The sequence below is a fragment of the Carassius auratus genome, chromosome 1 (assembly GCF_003368295.1).
Source record: "Carassius auratus strain Wakin chromosome 1, ASM336829v1, whole genome shotgun sequence".
Classification (NCBI taxonomy): domain Eukaryota; kingdom Metazoa; phylum Chordata; class Actinopteri; order Cypriniformes; family Cyprinidae; genus Carassius; species Carassius auratus.
In genome coordinates this window covers 31632601-31648232 of record NC_039243.1, presented here as the reverse complement: position 1 = coordinate 31648232, position 15632 = coordinate 31632601, and the positions used below count along the sequence as shown (strand labels likewise).

General features: G+C 36.2%; 1 protein-coding gene across 4 annotated transcripts in view; it reads left to right on the top strand.

The window, feature by feature from the left end:
* LOC113107602 (adhesion G protein-coupled receptor L3-like) overlaps positions 1-15632 on the top strand; it is a 109320-nt gene that overhangs the window by 640 nt on the left and 93048 nt on the right. The window lies entirely within an intron of this gene.

Genomic DNA, 15632 nt, shown 5'->3' with positions numbered 1-15632 from the left:
AGAGAGATGCTGTAGTTTACACTCCTCAAACTCTCCATATCCTGTAGCTGAATGTGTGTGTGTGTGTGTGTGAGGGGCTTTGGACACAGGATGCTTTTTGCCGTGTGTCGTGCGTGGTGTTTTAATGGGCGTCGGTGCGCGCGCGCGTGTTTAAGTCTCTGCTTTCAGCTCTTGACGTAACGAAACGATAGCTTTAATTTGTTTATTGCATGCAGAATGGAGGCAGCTTGTCGCAAACAACGTTGTATCGATGGCTTATTATATTCACAGCATCCCTTCATCCTTTACATAAGGAGAAGACTGTCAACGCCTCGGTCGACTTAATGCCAATTACGAACTGTCTCTCTCTCTCTGCGTGTAAATGCATGTGTGTGTGTGTGTTTGTGTATAAACAGGAGATGCGTTGGTATGAGAGAATCCAGAAGAAAAAAGAGCAAAATAAACAGCCTTGGATGCATGCAACTGAACACCGTCAGATGTGTACAGAGATCATATGACCTTGATTCATTGAGTAGCCTAATAAAGACACATCTGCTATTCATGTCACCATGATGCCATTTAAATTGCAGTGAATGCTGGATCATCATATATACCATATAAACAATGAATACCGGACTCTTTGTCATATGTCAGCAGAGATTATTACATGGAAATAGAATCAACTCACTAGATGTTAAGTGATTGTTTACTTCGTGTGGGTGACACATTTTGGAAGGAAGAGATCAGTCCCTGTGTTCCACTGATTGCAGCACATTCATAATGCATATCTAGCTTAGATTAGAAAAAGACAGAAACAGGAAGAATGGACAGGCACGTTCACCCAGGGCATTTAAAAAAAACACACACACCAAAATATCAGACCTGCTTTTGTGTGGGAGGATTGTGCGTTTTCTTTCTGTAATATTATTAAATTAGAGGTTTGATTCCAGGCTTGATCCCCAGTCAAACTCATAACTTAAACTCTATTATTAGTTCTTCTATCGTTCCATCAGAAGATTCATTATATGCCAACAGAAATAAAAGCTGCTCACTTGACAAACATTTCCATTCCTGATCTAGCAAAAAGGGATGCATTACAGGGAGTTCAGCCCAAAAAAGAAACTTGTCACCATTTACACACCCTCATGTCATATGATGTTCTTTCTTTGGTGAAACACCACAGGAGATGTTAGGCAGGATGACAGCCTCAGTTTGCTTTCATATTATAGAAAAAAGATGCTCTGAAAGCGAATGGTGACTGAAGCTGTCAGTCCCTTATAGTGTGCACAACATCTCCTTTTGTGTTCCTCTGAAGAGAGAAAGTTAAACAGTTCTGGAACAACAAGTAAACGATGACAGAATTAGCATTTTTTAGAAAGACAGACATTCGATTTTGCTGCATTTTGCTGAATTATGTGATGCCACTTGCAATTCACTTCCTACTTGCTTGGTTGACGTAGAAATATTTTAATATCTGATTGATAGTGTATGACATTTAATGCAAGATAACAGGTTAATTTAAAACACTTTAGCTGATGCCAGTGAAAGTGAAAGATCATCATAGTGTTAATTTCTGAAACTTGTATAGTTTGCATAGTTATGTTTTAGACACTAATGGAAAGGTTTTAGATTCTGTCGTCTGTAAAGATGTTCCCTCTGTCCTCTTGTTTTGTGAGTTGAGTTTCGTGGAGTTCACACACTGGGTGGAGCTGTGTTTTTCAGATTGGGTTTTTTGGTTTGCTCCGTTTGCCTTGATGGGGGTGTTTTGTATTTCCACTCTTAGTGTCTTCAAGCTGAAGTGTGTAATTTCTGCACCACTAACATCACCAAAGGAATGATGAAATAATGATTTTCAAATGGATTTCTGGAAGCCATCTGTCCACCATGGTCCGGTCAGCTAAAACAAATGCATGCTATTGCTTTACATGATGTGTAAGTGATGTATACATAACATTTTCTTTTTACGTTTTCATAACATTCATATAACCAAGGACATCCTTCCCCAAAAATTCCCAACATTCTGTAGTGTTTTACTCACCTTGCTGTTATCCCAAATGACTTTGTTTTTTTTTCAGTGGAACATAAAACATATAGATATTTTAAGTTTTGTTTTGTTTTGTGTTTTTTTGGCCATACAGTGGAAGTCAATGGCAACCAAAATTGTTCTACAGGGTTGCAATAACATGAGAGTGACTAAATGACAAAAGAATCTCTTGGAGGTATCATTATGGACATTATGAAAACATAAAATAGTTCATAGGTTTATGTTTGTTGCTATATGTTTTGTATGTCACAGCATGGGTCAGAGTGTAATTTGCAACACTCGCTCATTATCAAACTGAGGCCGGTGGGTCACATGCTGCTTTCATCATCAAAGGGCGACAAACACAGCTTCTCGCTTTGGATTATTGGTTTGATTGCATGAGTATACAAACTGTGTTTTGGGGCTGTCATAGATCTGTGAAAGAAAGCCCGTGTGTGTTGTCACAACCGCTCGAATATAAATAAATGAAATACAGTTCATCACACTCCTGCAGAACAATTAGATGTACAGCAGCTGCTCACGGCACACTGAGTGCATGTGTTCGAGCGAGTGCTCCTCTTCTCATTCTCTGAATGTCCTTCAAACTAAAACAGTGATTGGCATGAATTATACAGCTTCCGCATCTCCATCTCTTTCTCTCCCTTTCACTTACAAATTCATCCATTTTTATACACACTCAGGGCAAGAACCGAGAGCCACTGAGTGTGTACAGGCCATGCTTTGAAGTAGGATGTGTGTGTGTGTGTGTGTGTTAGCATCTGATTGAATAAGGAGGTCACCAAACAATGACGATGGGATTTGGAATGGTCTTCTGAAGGACTTTGATTACTTCAGTCCCAACAGGAAATTGAAAGCAATGATCCCATGTGCACAAGTGTGTTCATGCTTTTATTTTCATCCATTTGCAAGGTTAAAAGGATTTAAGTGGGCTTAAGTGATGAGAGAATTATAGCTGTGTTTTGTCAGAAGTATGTGTGTTAGGAAAGGGCTGAATGGTTAACTAGCAACTAGAGAGCATGACTAGTTCATCTAGACATTTTTTAAATCAAACTTTTAGTATTTTTATTTATTTGTATCGTCATCATTATTATCATTCTTTTCAGTATTTTCAATATTTTAAAGAGTGGTTGAAAAATATCCAAAACAAATAATTGAGTAGTAGGATGCTGGAAATGTAATTTAAATATTCTGCTTTTGGTTTACCATTTTCTTAATGGTTCCATTGACCGTTCTTTTGGTGCTTGTAAATAACAAACAAACAAACAAACAAACAACAACAACTTCAATGCCAAATGATGAGATAATCAATAAAAAAACTTTAATGGCTTTTAAAATCAGCATATATATACAGTATAATAATTGGTTTATTAAGAAATTACTGTACCATCTAAAAGCATAGTAACATTTAATTCAGTTACTTTTGTAAAGTAATGTTGACAAATGTTGTAACGTGCATCTTGAACTACACATTTGAATAAAAACAGCAAGTCAGTAACTGTACTGTTTTCTCAGTAAGACAGCAAAAAAAAAAAATCGTTTTTTTCTTGTTTTCACGTATAAATATCTAAACATTTTTGGAATCAAGATAAATTTACTTTAGAAGCAAAATGATTTAAGATATTAAGTATTTTTTTCTGTAAAATGTATCAAAAGTTTGTTCGTTTTCAAAATACTTGAAATTGCTTTTCAAGTAAATGCATCTTGATTCATGAATGTTTAGATATTTATACTGTAAAAACAAGACGAGAAAATAATGCAATTGTTGCAAGCTGTATATGTTTAATTCACAAAAAAAAAAAAAAATAACCAGCTTAGAGTAGTTTGTTCCTGACTACAGTTATGCTGTCCGTTTTTTTTTTTGATTCACTAAAAATAATTTGCTTAAGACTCATTTGTTTAAGAGTCAGACTACACTGATGCAACTGTGTGTTTATGATTCACTAAAAACAACTGCTTCATATTTTTCACGCAGTCTGTTTTCACACCGTGTCAAATTAAAAACAATTAAACTTGTTTAAAATGCCTGATTTTCTTTTCCATTCAGTTGCACTGTATTTGAACACAAAAACACTTCCTGTGTGAACGCTGAAGAAATGCGTTTGATCAGAGTCTGGGGGACCCTAATTATACAGCATTTTTTAACACCGTCTCCTCATTCAGACAATCCACCAACTGGTTTGGTTTGAAAATACGCTGTTTTGCCCCTCCCCGTGTGTGTGTGTGTGTGAGATGTGTGAGGTCTTTCACATACACACATGCTTACATGTTCAGAGCATCACACAGCGTGTGATGTCAAGTGCTTCAAGCTGAAGCTGGAGCAAAAATAGTGATGATGATGTCATCACCCACAATCCCATAAACCCCATAAACAGCATGACAAAGACAAATGGGTACCACTTCAACTAGTTAATTCACAGTTTTTTAAGCTGTAGTTTAAAAATTCATACAAATAGTGAGTTCTTTCTTCATTATCACTGTCATTAACACAATTATTATTGTAATTAGCTCATGTGTGAAGAGTTAGATAATGCAACATATTTACCATAAAAAGCTCTCACTTTAGATTAGGTCACAGAAAATGGCAAACATTTACATTAGTTAAGTACTTTAAAGCAACCTTTACTTTTACATGCAGTATAGCGCCATTACAAATAAAACATAAAAGCAACCTGTTGTCTCTGCATTGCATGCATTATTGTCCATTTGTGTTAGTATTTTATAAACATAGACTAGTTTGAACATGAGCTGGAGTCGGTTTAGACTAGGCTAGAGATGTAGTAGAGAGGCACACCTGTGGCAGGTCAGATTGTTGTGGCATAGATTTGCATGAATGGAAAATTTGCTTGTAAAATGTGATCATTATCATCATGGTTCCTTTAATGCGTTATCGTTTTGCACAGTGAAACCGTTGTGAGAAATGACTTATGCCTTATGCCCTTTCCCACAGTTTGAGAGACCATAGATATACCATTTTACAGGCAACAAACAACAGCAAAAAACATTGATCGTTGTATAGATTCGAATGCAATTACAGTTAAATATCTAGTACATGTTTTATCAGTTTGCGAATTTAACCCACGACCTTGACAGGTGTTTTGAATCAAAAGAACCAAGCATTTCTACAACTGTTTCACATGCAAGTCTCCTTCCAAGAGTAGTTCAGCATGACACTGACGTTAACACTAATGTGCCCTCAGGTCTGCTGTAGTGACAGGTTCAGGGAGAGGAAAGCATCCTCTGAGATAAAGCAGTTCTGTGATTGATTGATCACCCTGACGTTTGATTGCTCCTTGCATCGATTGCTCCTGGCTGTGTTGGCACCCTTCATTGTTGAAGTCAAAGGCAGTATATTTTTCTTGATGGGTAATGAATGGCACAGGAAACATCAACCTCCAGTTGTTTTCCTTTTTCAGCTTTTGGACAATGTGAGCTATTTTAAGAGTGAAACAACAGCTCAAAGTGTTTAGCTTAGCAATGGGTGCTTTTTGTCCAAAGTTGTCTTGATTGCTGTGGGATATTTATTTACATTTTTTTCTAAACATTTATTGTTCATTCACCTCTAAACAATACAGCATGCATCTGCCCTTGTGGGGACTTACCCCATAATGTGGCAACAATTTAAAGGAATAATGCATTCAAAGAATCATCATTTACTCATTACATTATTCTCACAATGCAGTTCAAACCAGCATGGTTTTCTGTCCTTTGGTCAAAAAATACATAGGCATACATTTAATATTTATGTATTTGAATTGCATATAAAATTTCCATCCATTTGGATTACACAGTTGTAATAAATGAACTTATCACCTTAATGTGATGCATAATTATGTATCAAAGACATGATACATAATTACATGCATGTCAAGTCTAAGCTATTTGAATAAATGCGTTTTAAAAATATGCCTATTTGATTAAAATCAAATGCATATGCAAATAGTTACAAATAATATATGACATTTTTTGAGTCCAGAAATCTTACCCGTTTCTGACAAATATGCATCACACAATACATTAGTTGTAATCTAAATGAATTATTTTATATGCAATTCAAATACATAAATCTTAAATATTTTTTGAGTGAAATTCTTTCTTTGAACACAAAGGAGATATTTTGACAAACTCTCTTTCCAATGCAATGGAAGTAAATGGGGAGCAGGGTGACCAGTCCAGTGAGATGCTCTTTAAAGTAAAAGTGAAAATTAATCATCCTTGTTATCCCTCTCACAGTTTGCAATGTACCTCTGCCATAACAATAACTTGCTGCTGTTCCCTGCCGCCCAAATGACTCATAAACTCTCAAGTCTTCTGAAATAACAAGATACTGTAACTTGTGTGAGGAGCCGACTGCATTTTCAGAATTTATTTATAGAAGGTCTGCTGTACAGAGCTCTGAAATCTCATTTGAGTTTGTGTATATTCAAATACGGCATATCAAAACACACAGCGCTGGGTTTGACGTTAATGATGTTAAATGCCATAATGCACCAGATTTGAATATGCAAATGAGATCCGCAGCACATCACGCTCATATAGAAACATCATTCTTCCGATTTATCCAATGTCACACAACTCGCGACAGATCTTTTATTCTATTGTGATATCAAACTAAATAAAAAAAATAAATGATTTCATGCACGTTTTAAAACAATTTTCATGCAGTCAAAGTTCAAACCATGTCAGATTAATTGCTTTTTCAAAACGTCTATTTTGAGCACTCGAAGCATGTACAGAATCACAGTGAACTTGTGCATTGATGCGAGGTGAGGTGAGCGACGGTGGGGGGTATAGAAAGTAATGTTGTTAATTTAAACGTCACTAAGCAGTGGATTTGTCTGTCCTTAGAGACCGGCTTACTGAGAGGAACCAACACTGTCTGTCATATTCCTCCTCTCTCTCTCTTCTCATGCTCTTTATGCGTGTTTTTTTCTCTCTTTTTCTGGTAGCCATCTGTTATCCTTGTGTTTGAATCTTAAATAACTGCTGCTCTTCTGGAATATTCCCCACATGGATAAAGCATCCTGCATAGTTCTCTACATACAGAGAAAAAAAGTCAGAGAAGGTCCATTACATTGTTTTATTGAGCCACAGAGAAATGGAAAAGAGGAATCTGACGGACTGACAGATTCATCCTCATCCAGCTTTTGCCTAATTAGCCATTAAACCGGTGAATGAGGAATATGCTCGTCCAGTGTGTGTGTGTGTGTGTGTGTGCCCTGTTTCACTCTTGTGATCTGTTGTATTTGGCCTCCATTAACAGTTCCTCGTCATCGCTCACATCTATAGTACAGTGTTATACTGCTTGTGGGAACTGAGATTTCAGCAAAGTACACCACTGAGGGTCTGCCATCAAAACCTGTTTTTCTGGGGCTTCTGTGGTTTGTTTTGTATAAGAGTGTCCATGTTAAAGAAAAGGACAAAATCTTATAAAAATCTAGCTTAAAACATAAAAAATGTATCTTTTGTAATAATATTGATTTGAAGCTTTTATACAATTTATTTTTTATGTAAATGTAAATTTTATGACTATAAAATGTGATAACCATCAAGTACAAGTAATATTTCAAATATTTTAAATTATATATATTTTTCAAGCCAAAAAGGATACATATTTTTTGTTTTTACAAATATCATAAAAGATTGATTCAATTATTAATCATCATTAATTATAGAAATATGGACATATGCTAATATCACCAGATGAAATTTGAACTCTGAATATAATATTTGTGATATAATTTCCTGTTTGTTTTTTCCCAGCATGTTTGTCATACAATGTCATATGACATTTTTAGTTTTTATACTATTAAAAAGTATTTTATTATAGAAATTATAACACAATTTATGCATTTAAAAAAACAAAAATTATGCCAATATACAAAAAAAAAAAAAAATATATATATATATATATATATATATATATATATATATATATATATTTTTTTTTTTTTTTAAATCTCAGACTCAGTCTTTTAGTGAATTTTAAAATTTAAAAATGTCAAAATGATTTTTTACCCAGGTTTATATCTCACTCTATGTAAGAACTGCATTGCAATTCATATACATATAAAGCAAATATAGTATCATGTCATTGACTCTTGTGGTCGTCTGTGTTGTATTATCTGTTACTGTGCACCGTATTGAAGGTCAGGTATTAGATGTGTGACATAATGAAGCGGTGAAATCAAGGTGTCTTGTCTTTATCATAGCGGTTACACACAGCTGACTGGTTACCAAAGGACCGATGCTCCCATTAGTTCTGCTGTGTCAGGGATGTGTGTGTGTGTGTGTGTGTGCATGCACACCAATGTGTGTCACATTTATGCTGTTTCCAGGATATGACTCTTTAATTTTACGCTCGAGGGAACTGGATGCACCGCTGTAGCGTATATTACGAACGCACACACGGTCACATGACAAGTAACATTAACTTATATCCTGTGGCTGACACAGTTCAGCCTGATTTATTTAAGTCTGGCTCAATTTTAGTCTTTCTGTGGCGAGATATGTAGAATTCATTCTGTTAGGATTATCGTAAAGCTCCAAATCACAGATTTCCAAATCAAGTGGGGTGTTTTTTCCCAACAGTGTCCATTTTTAGTCCAAAAAGACGCAATAATTCTCTCCTCATGATCCTGTCTTCATCTCTATATTACATCTCGCTCTCTCGGCTGTCGTTCCTCCTCTCCTCTCTTCTCTTCTCTTCTCTTCTCTTCTCGGACAAACCACAGTCTTTTTCCTCCTTGTTATTGCCTGAAGCTGCTGTAGCATTTTGCTTTCTCTATTTCTCTCTCTCTCTCTCTTTCTATGCGCATTGAGCCGTGTCCATGATGCTCATCGCCTCCAGTCCCGTAATACACCCAATTACAGAGGGAAATAGAGAGAGAGTTAGAAACAGAGCGAGAAATATGACCACCCATGGTGAGGGAGAGCGATGAGAGGATAGACAGATGGGAATAGAGGACATATGCTGTGTTATTTTGTCAGAATGAGGGTTTGGATATCAGAAACTGGGTGTAGGTGTTGTTTGGGTGGCAGCGATGCAATTCACCTTATAATGGTGGAGAATGATGTGGCTCCCGCCGCCTTTCGTGTCACGGATGGTACTGTAATGCGTGCATATAAGAACAACCACTATTTTGTGCTAGAATGACATTCAAGATTTGGTGCCTTAGTCTTCTGAACACATGCACACAGACACCTGGATTTTAAACCCATTACACAAACGCTCTGTGGATTGTTATGAAGCCGAATAGCTCTTCAGATATCTATCTGTGTGTGTGTAATAACCAACTTTTCAAACGTGGCTCTAAAGACATGCGCGCTATTGAACAGACAACAAATGGATGTCTTCCTAAGTGACCGCTTTTAACGGGAAGGTGGTTATGTATAGCGCTCTAAAAACCCCTTGAATCAGCATCCGCCCACATTCTGTGCAGTGCTTTACAATGACTTAATCTGCAGGCTTTCATGTTTTCAGGTTTCCTCCCTCTGGAGTGGTGGTGGGATAATGGTTGAAGATCAGAGCTGGTAACGAAACACCGAAGGTTCAATCCTGGGAATTAGTGACATAGTGAGAGAGTTAGAGAGATCGCAGACCCGCTCAAAGCAATTAGTGCACTGCTAAAACAACATATTTTCACCATCGACTACACTGTTGCCTGAACAACTGGTATTCTTAATGAAGCCCTGAAGAATTCGTCTGGTTTCAGTTTCACCTGACCCAGATCCGATATGTGTTTATATAAGATTCATTCCTGCATTTAAAACAGTTAGATCGAGTGCAAAAAGGAACAGAATGCACTTTTTTAAGTCTTACTATTTTTAACATTAAATGCATTGCGATTCTCAGTGTCCCTATGCAGTGTTCACTACTCCCTGATTCCCTGAGCAGGGGATATCAGTTAAAGTTCACTTTGGAACACCATGCATCATCATCATCATCATCATCATCATCATCAAACACAGACAGAACTTGACTTGTGCATACTAGATTAGTCTATAAACTATGATAACACTTTAGTGTAGGGAACAATTCTCACTATTAACTAGTTGTTTATTAGCATGCATACGAGTAGCATATTGGCTGTTTATCAGTACTTATAGTATAAAGTACGTATTCATTTCTTATTCTGCATGAACATTTTTTAGATCCCTTAATACGACCCTGTACCTAAACTTAATAATAAGTTTATAATAAGCAATAATATTAAAATGAACTAAATGAAGCTCACTACATTTAGGTTACACTTAAAGTATATTTGTTAAAAGCTCCTTGAGATATTAGCTGCATTCTTCTATTTTTACGGTTTATGCTACATGGTGCTGATTCATGTATCATTTGACATTTGAATGCTATAACTTGCTGTTTGCTATGCTGTGAAAGCAGTGGAAACTGAGTTAATGTGTGTTTCAGAGTGAGAAAATGGCATTTGAGAGGAAGGATGCATCTTTCACTATTAAATGAGTGGCAGGTGTTTCCAACTTCTCTGGCCACACACACACACACACACACACACTGCCTAAACAATGAGGTCAAGCGAATGCTATTTCCTTTGAGACACAAAAAGTGTAGACGGACTACAGAGTGTGTGCGTGAGCTCGAATGTGTATTCTCAGGACTGAGTTGCAGTGTTTAATTGTATAACCATCTTAAACGTACACTTGCTCGTGTCATACCTTGGTAATTCGTTTCCTTTCCTCCATTTCTTTTTCCAACTCTCAGAGGTATTCAGCCGTTGATAAGCGAAACCCAGCAGAATTGGAGTGGAGCTCTCCAAGACAAACATCCATTCTGACATGGAGTACATAAAGTCAAGTTCACACTTAAACACACACACACACACACACCCTGCTGAGGGACTGTGAGAGTATTTGTTGTTAGTAGCAGGGCTCTTGGGTAGAGCTGCATTTGGACTTGTTTAATTCCAGGAGGGAGCGACACACTATTAACAATAACTGCTCACCAACAGAAAAACAACCTGATTAGAGATTAACAGAGGGAGCATGTAAAACAAATAGAGCACATGCGATAACAAAAGCTAAAGCTCTAGCTCCATAATGCCTGTTGTAAGCACCATACACTGTTTTATAGTCAGCTATGTCTTCCACATGTTCAACAACACCCTGCTATACCTAGTAACTTTTGCAGATTTTGACTCATATTTTAAGAATGTCTTTGTTAAATGCTAAGCTAGTGATTGTGTGTGTGGGATGTATAATTTAGCGTAGCATTGTGCTCTGTCTGCACACTGAAACAGTGGCATCATTGAATATTTCATCACACAGATGCTGCCCAACTTTTGACACTGTGCAGCTCCACTTGCAGGAGAAGCAAAGCAGTGTTATATTTACGCTTCTGAAAGGATGTTTTCCTCCTCCTTCCTTCTCTCTCATCCTCTTCACTGCATCGTTATATATTTTACTGCAGGATCGAAACTTCTAAAACTCACCGTATTTACTGTATTTTCAAAATGCATGCTATTTATGTTATTTTGAACACTCATTTATTCTGTTTGAACCGCATCTCTGCATGCTTGCGTTTATCAGCCTATGTTGTTCCAAGTCCCTGCTCTACATTTTTTACTTTCATCTGTTAGACTTGGATTTAAGTCACAATATGGAGGAGATTCATGGCAGCTTTAATCCTCAAATAGTACACATGCAGCAACATTTTTCACTTTGTACACAAGGTTGTAACTCCTACAGACTGTTGTCTCACAGTCGAAAAACACATTGAAATGAAGGGCCAACAGCAAACTTCCTGAAGGTTGTTAAATGGAAACTATCTATAATATTGCATGTAAGTAAGAAATGACAACATTAAAAAAATTTTGTATAACATTTTTATCATTAGATATCCAAGTAAGCTGAAACCCAGAGCTTTTATTTAAGTGTAATCTGTCATTGTCTCTGCAAAATAAAATAAAAATAAATTCTATTGTCACCAGTGTTTAATGACCCTTGGGCAGAGCTGTAGCAGTAGTAAGTGGATTACATAACACTTTATTTGAAGGTGTCCTTGTTACACATGACATGTACTTACTATTATAATAACAATTAATTACATGCAGGTTACCCTAAGCCAAACCCTAACTGTGTAGTAAGCACATGTAGTTAATTAATATTAGTCAGTACTTAAATGTATAATTACATTGTAACAAGGACACCTTAAAATAAAATGTAACACTGGATTACATAATAGGATTCCAAAAAATGTTTTTTTTTTTTTATACTCATAATCCGACAACAGTGATCTTTTTATTGATAACATAATTACATATTACAATTACATTACAAACACATTAAATGCACAAAGTCACATTATATTTTTGTCAGATGAACCTCTTTCACCTAATATATTTACTTAAAATAGCCCCTGAGATTTTAAGGCAATAAGATAAAAATATAATCTGCACATTTGCATGTTCGTGGTTCACAGATGTTGGTTAATGGTCACATGACATGAGGAAAAAGAATAAATATTTAATCTTTTTTTATTTGTAAGTTTTTATTTTAGTGTTAAAATTATTTTCTTTTATACGGTTTTCAAATTAAATTAACGAGTTAGGTCAAAAGTTATTAAAAAAGTAGTCTGATTATATTACCTTAAATGTGTAATGTAATGGATTAGGTTTCTATCTTTGTCATGTAATTTGGAATCAGTAAAGGACTGCCAGTAATCTACCCAGCACTGATTTTGGGAAGAACTGGGCTGAGAAGTGTCCATTTGTTGTATCTTTTGTGGCAACGATGACGCATTTCAAGCAGCTTCTCAATTGCAGCACAGCTAACGACTGACGAGTATAGATACTCACAACTCAAGTTTAAAAGAGTGCAAAGACGTTTAATCTCATTCATTAATAATTGAGTGGATTATTTGTATTTACAAACCTCTCAGCAAACATTTCCACCTAATTCAGAACATGTGCACATGTATTTGTTCCTAACCTCGTTTTAATGTTAATGAATTTGTTGTATTCTAAATGAGCGTTTGTGTGCCCGAGGTTAGTCATTTGCATAAAACATGCCCAACCCATTTCCATAAAAGGGCGTTCTGCACAGTGTTTACTTTAGAGTCTTTCTTCACTCTCAGAAAATATGATGCTATGTATTCGGCTGTATACGCCACGCTTAAAAACTGAAGCACACTTTCTGCATCTCATCTCTTTTAATTAATCCATTCATCCTCTTCTTTAAACACCATTTTTATTATTTCCAGATTCTTCCACCAACCACCAAACCGCACACACAGTCACAAATTGGTCACTCCACCTAGTGGACTACATGTAGACAAAAAACAAGAAAAATCTTATCTGATGTAGTTAACCAGAGAGTGCTCTGTCAACTTTGTCCAATAACATTTGAATAATGATGATAATAATCTCCTCACTCTGCAGCTGTGCTGTATATATACATAAACTTGTCATCTTTGAGGTTTCATGGATGCATGATGTCTGTCAAGTTTAATAGTTGTGCATATAATTAAAAATAATATATTGTTTTAATTAATAAAATAAGAGTGAACAAATCATGCAAAGCATGCATCATCATTATTTTTTTATTATCTTGAAAAAAATATCTATCCATGTTGTGAAGTATTTCTGCACTCATAGGTGAGAAAAGGACAGGGGCAGATTTATTTACATGCCACACATGTCCTTATTTATTGCTAAATATGATTAGACTAACATGAATGCTTGACCTACAGGAAAATGATCGGCTGTACTCTGTAAACCTAAAGGCATTATAGGAATAGAAGAGAGAACTATATGAAGAATAAACCTCCATCATCTCCACATGGTGCACTATATAGGGAACAGTAAGTGATTTTGGACACAGTTCTGCTCTGAAAAGACCAGATGGAGTCGGCAGAATGTTATGTGAACACTGGATGCAGACATACACGGTTGCCTTCCTACCATCACACTGCCTGCAAAGACAGCATTTTTTCTCAGATCCCATCCCCAGCTTTTGTCTCTCTCTTTCTCTCTTTCCATCATATGGTGTGAATTTAGGCGCAGCATAAAATATTAGTGAGCTGGAGGAGAAAACACGTAAATATTTCACCACTTCAACCAAACCCACAATAGCGAATATTCATCTTGAATAATTAATGAAATGGCTTTAATTATCAGCGCCATCATGCTGAATCAGGCTGAGCAGATTGAGCACTTTTAGCATTGCATAATTAGAGAGCTAGATCACACGCTGGCAGAAAAAGTACAGGGTAGTACCCCAAAATCATCATCTAGAAGAGGTGGCACTATGGTACAGTTATGGTAATACTATGATACTTGCAGGGCCTGCACAAAACACTGTCATATCACCCCCACTTCACATATTAAACATGATCTTTAAGATGCACGTGAAAGACTGGAGATTTTGTTTATTGATACAATTGCATACACAAGTTTTTTTTTTTTTCATACTGCAACATAAAAAAAAAAAATGATTAAAACAGCATGCAATGAAATGAATTGTGTTGATTGCAGCATTAAAATTAGTTATGCTCATGTTGCATCATATTTCTTTTGAGACGTTTTTAGAGTGTTTCACATTATAACCAATCACACACCATTCTGTTGATTTTCTGAATGCATTGACCAACCAGAGGCGCTCAGATTAGCCATTGCTAAATATTTTATGACATGTGACCTTTATCCGGTAGGCTACTCGCCTAAAAAGATGAGTTCATGATGTGCATACTAAATAGTTATTACACTAGGCTACTTTTACTTACTCTAAGTAGTACTGAATTATTAGCATTGTGTATAATTTTCTGTAACCCATCTGGTAATCAAGAATGAACTTACATAAATTTTAAATTTGTGAATTAACATCTGCCGAATGTTGTTTTAACATCAGGGAACGTTTCAGATGAGAAATCTGTTTTAAAAAGCAACTTCCAGATGACAACACGCACACATTGGGCCTATTCATAAAACTAAATTAGAGCACATTTGTGTGTGAACTGTTTGTGTATTCATGAATGATTTACACTTTGCTCGAGTTGAACAACGCCAGCTGAGCTATCAGAGATCACTTTTTTAAAAAGGTTTTTACCATTGCATAAAGCAGCTGATACTATCTTAACCTTTGGCCATGTTAGCAAACCATAGCTTTAATCCACATTAGCCTTGAGATGCACACTGAAGCATTTTGAATCCTAAAGCTATTCCTTTAGAATTTGTGCACATTACTACTGTACAAGCCCCTGCGTCTCTGTGCATGGGAGCGTTTCGCCTGTAGCTGACTCTAGATAGATGTGGAGTGACAGGACTGTGCCAGTGCCCCTCTCTGCCCACTGAAGCACCCAGCAAATCAGGACAAAACACTACAACAGTCAGCACACTTAGTTTGCTATCTGATAGAAAAGAAGAGACAAAACTATAGCTTCATCCTGCATTGTTCCTGTTGACTGGAAATGGTTTCATTGGCTGAATGATTAATGTTCATCGGATGCATTGTTTAGTAGCATTCTGTGGTGGAAATTGCATTTTAATAATGTCATTTTAAGAATTACAATGTGGCGGAAATTGTTTAATTCCATAGCCAGCATTTTATGTCTCTGATATGCACAATTAATAAAACAGATTTTGCATAATTT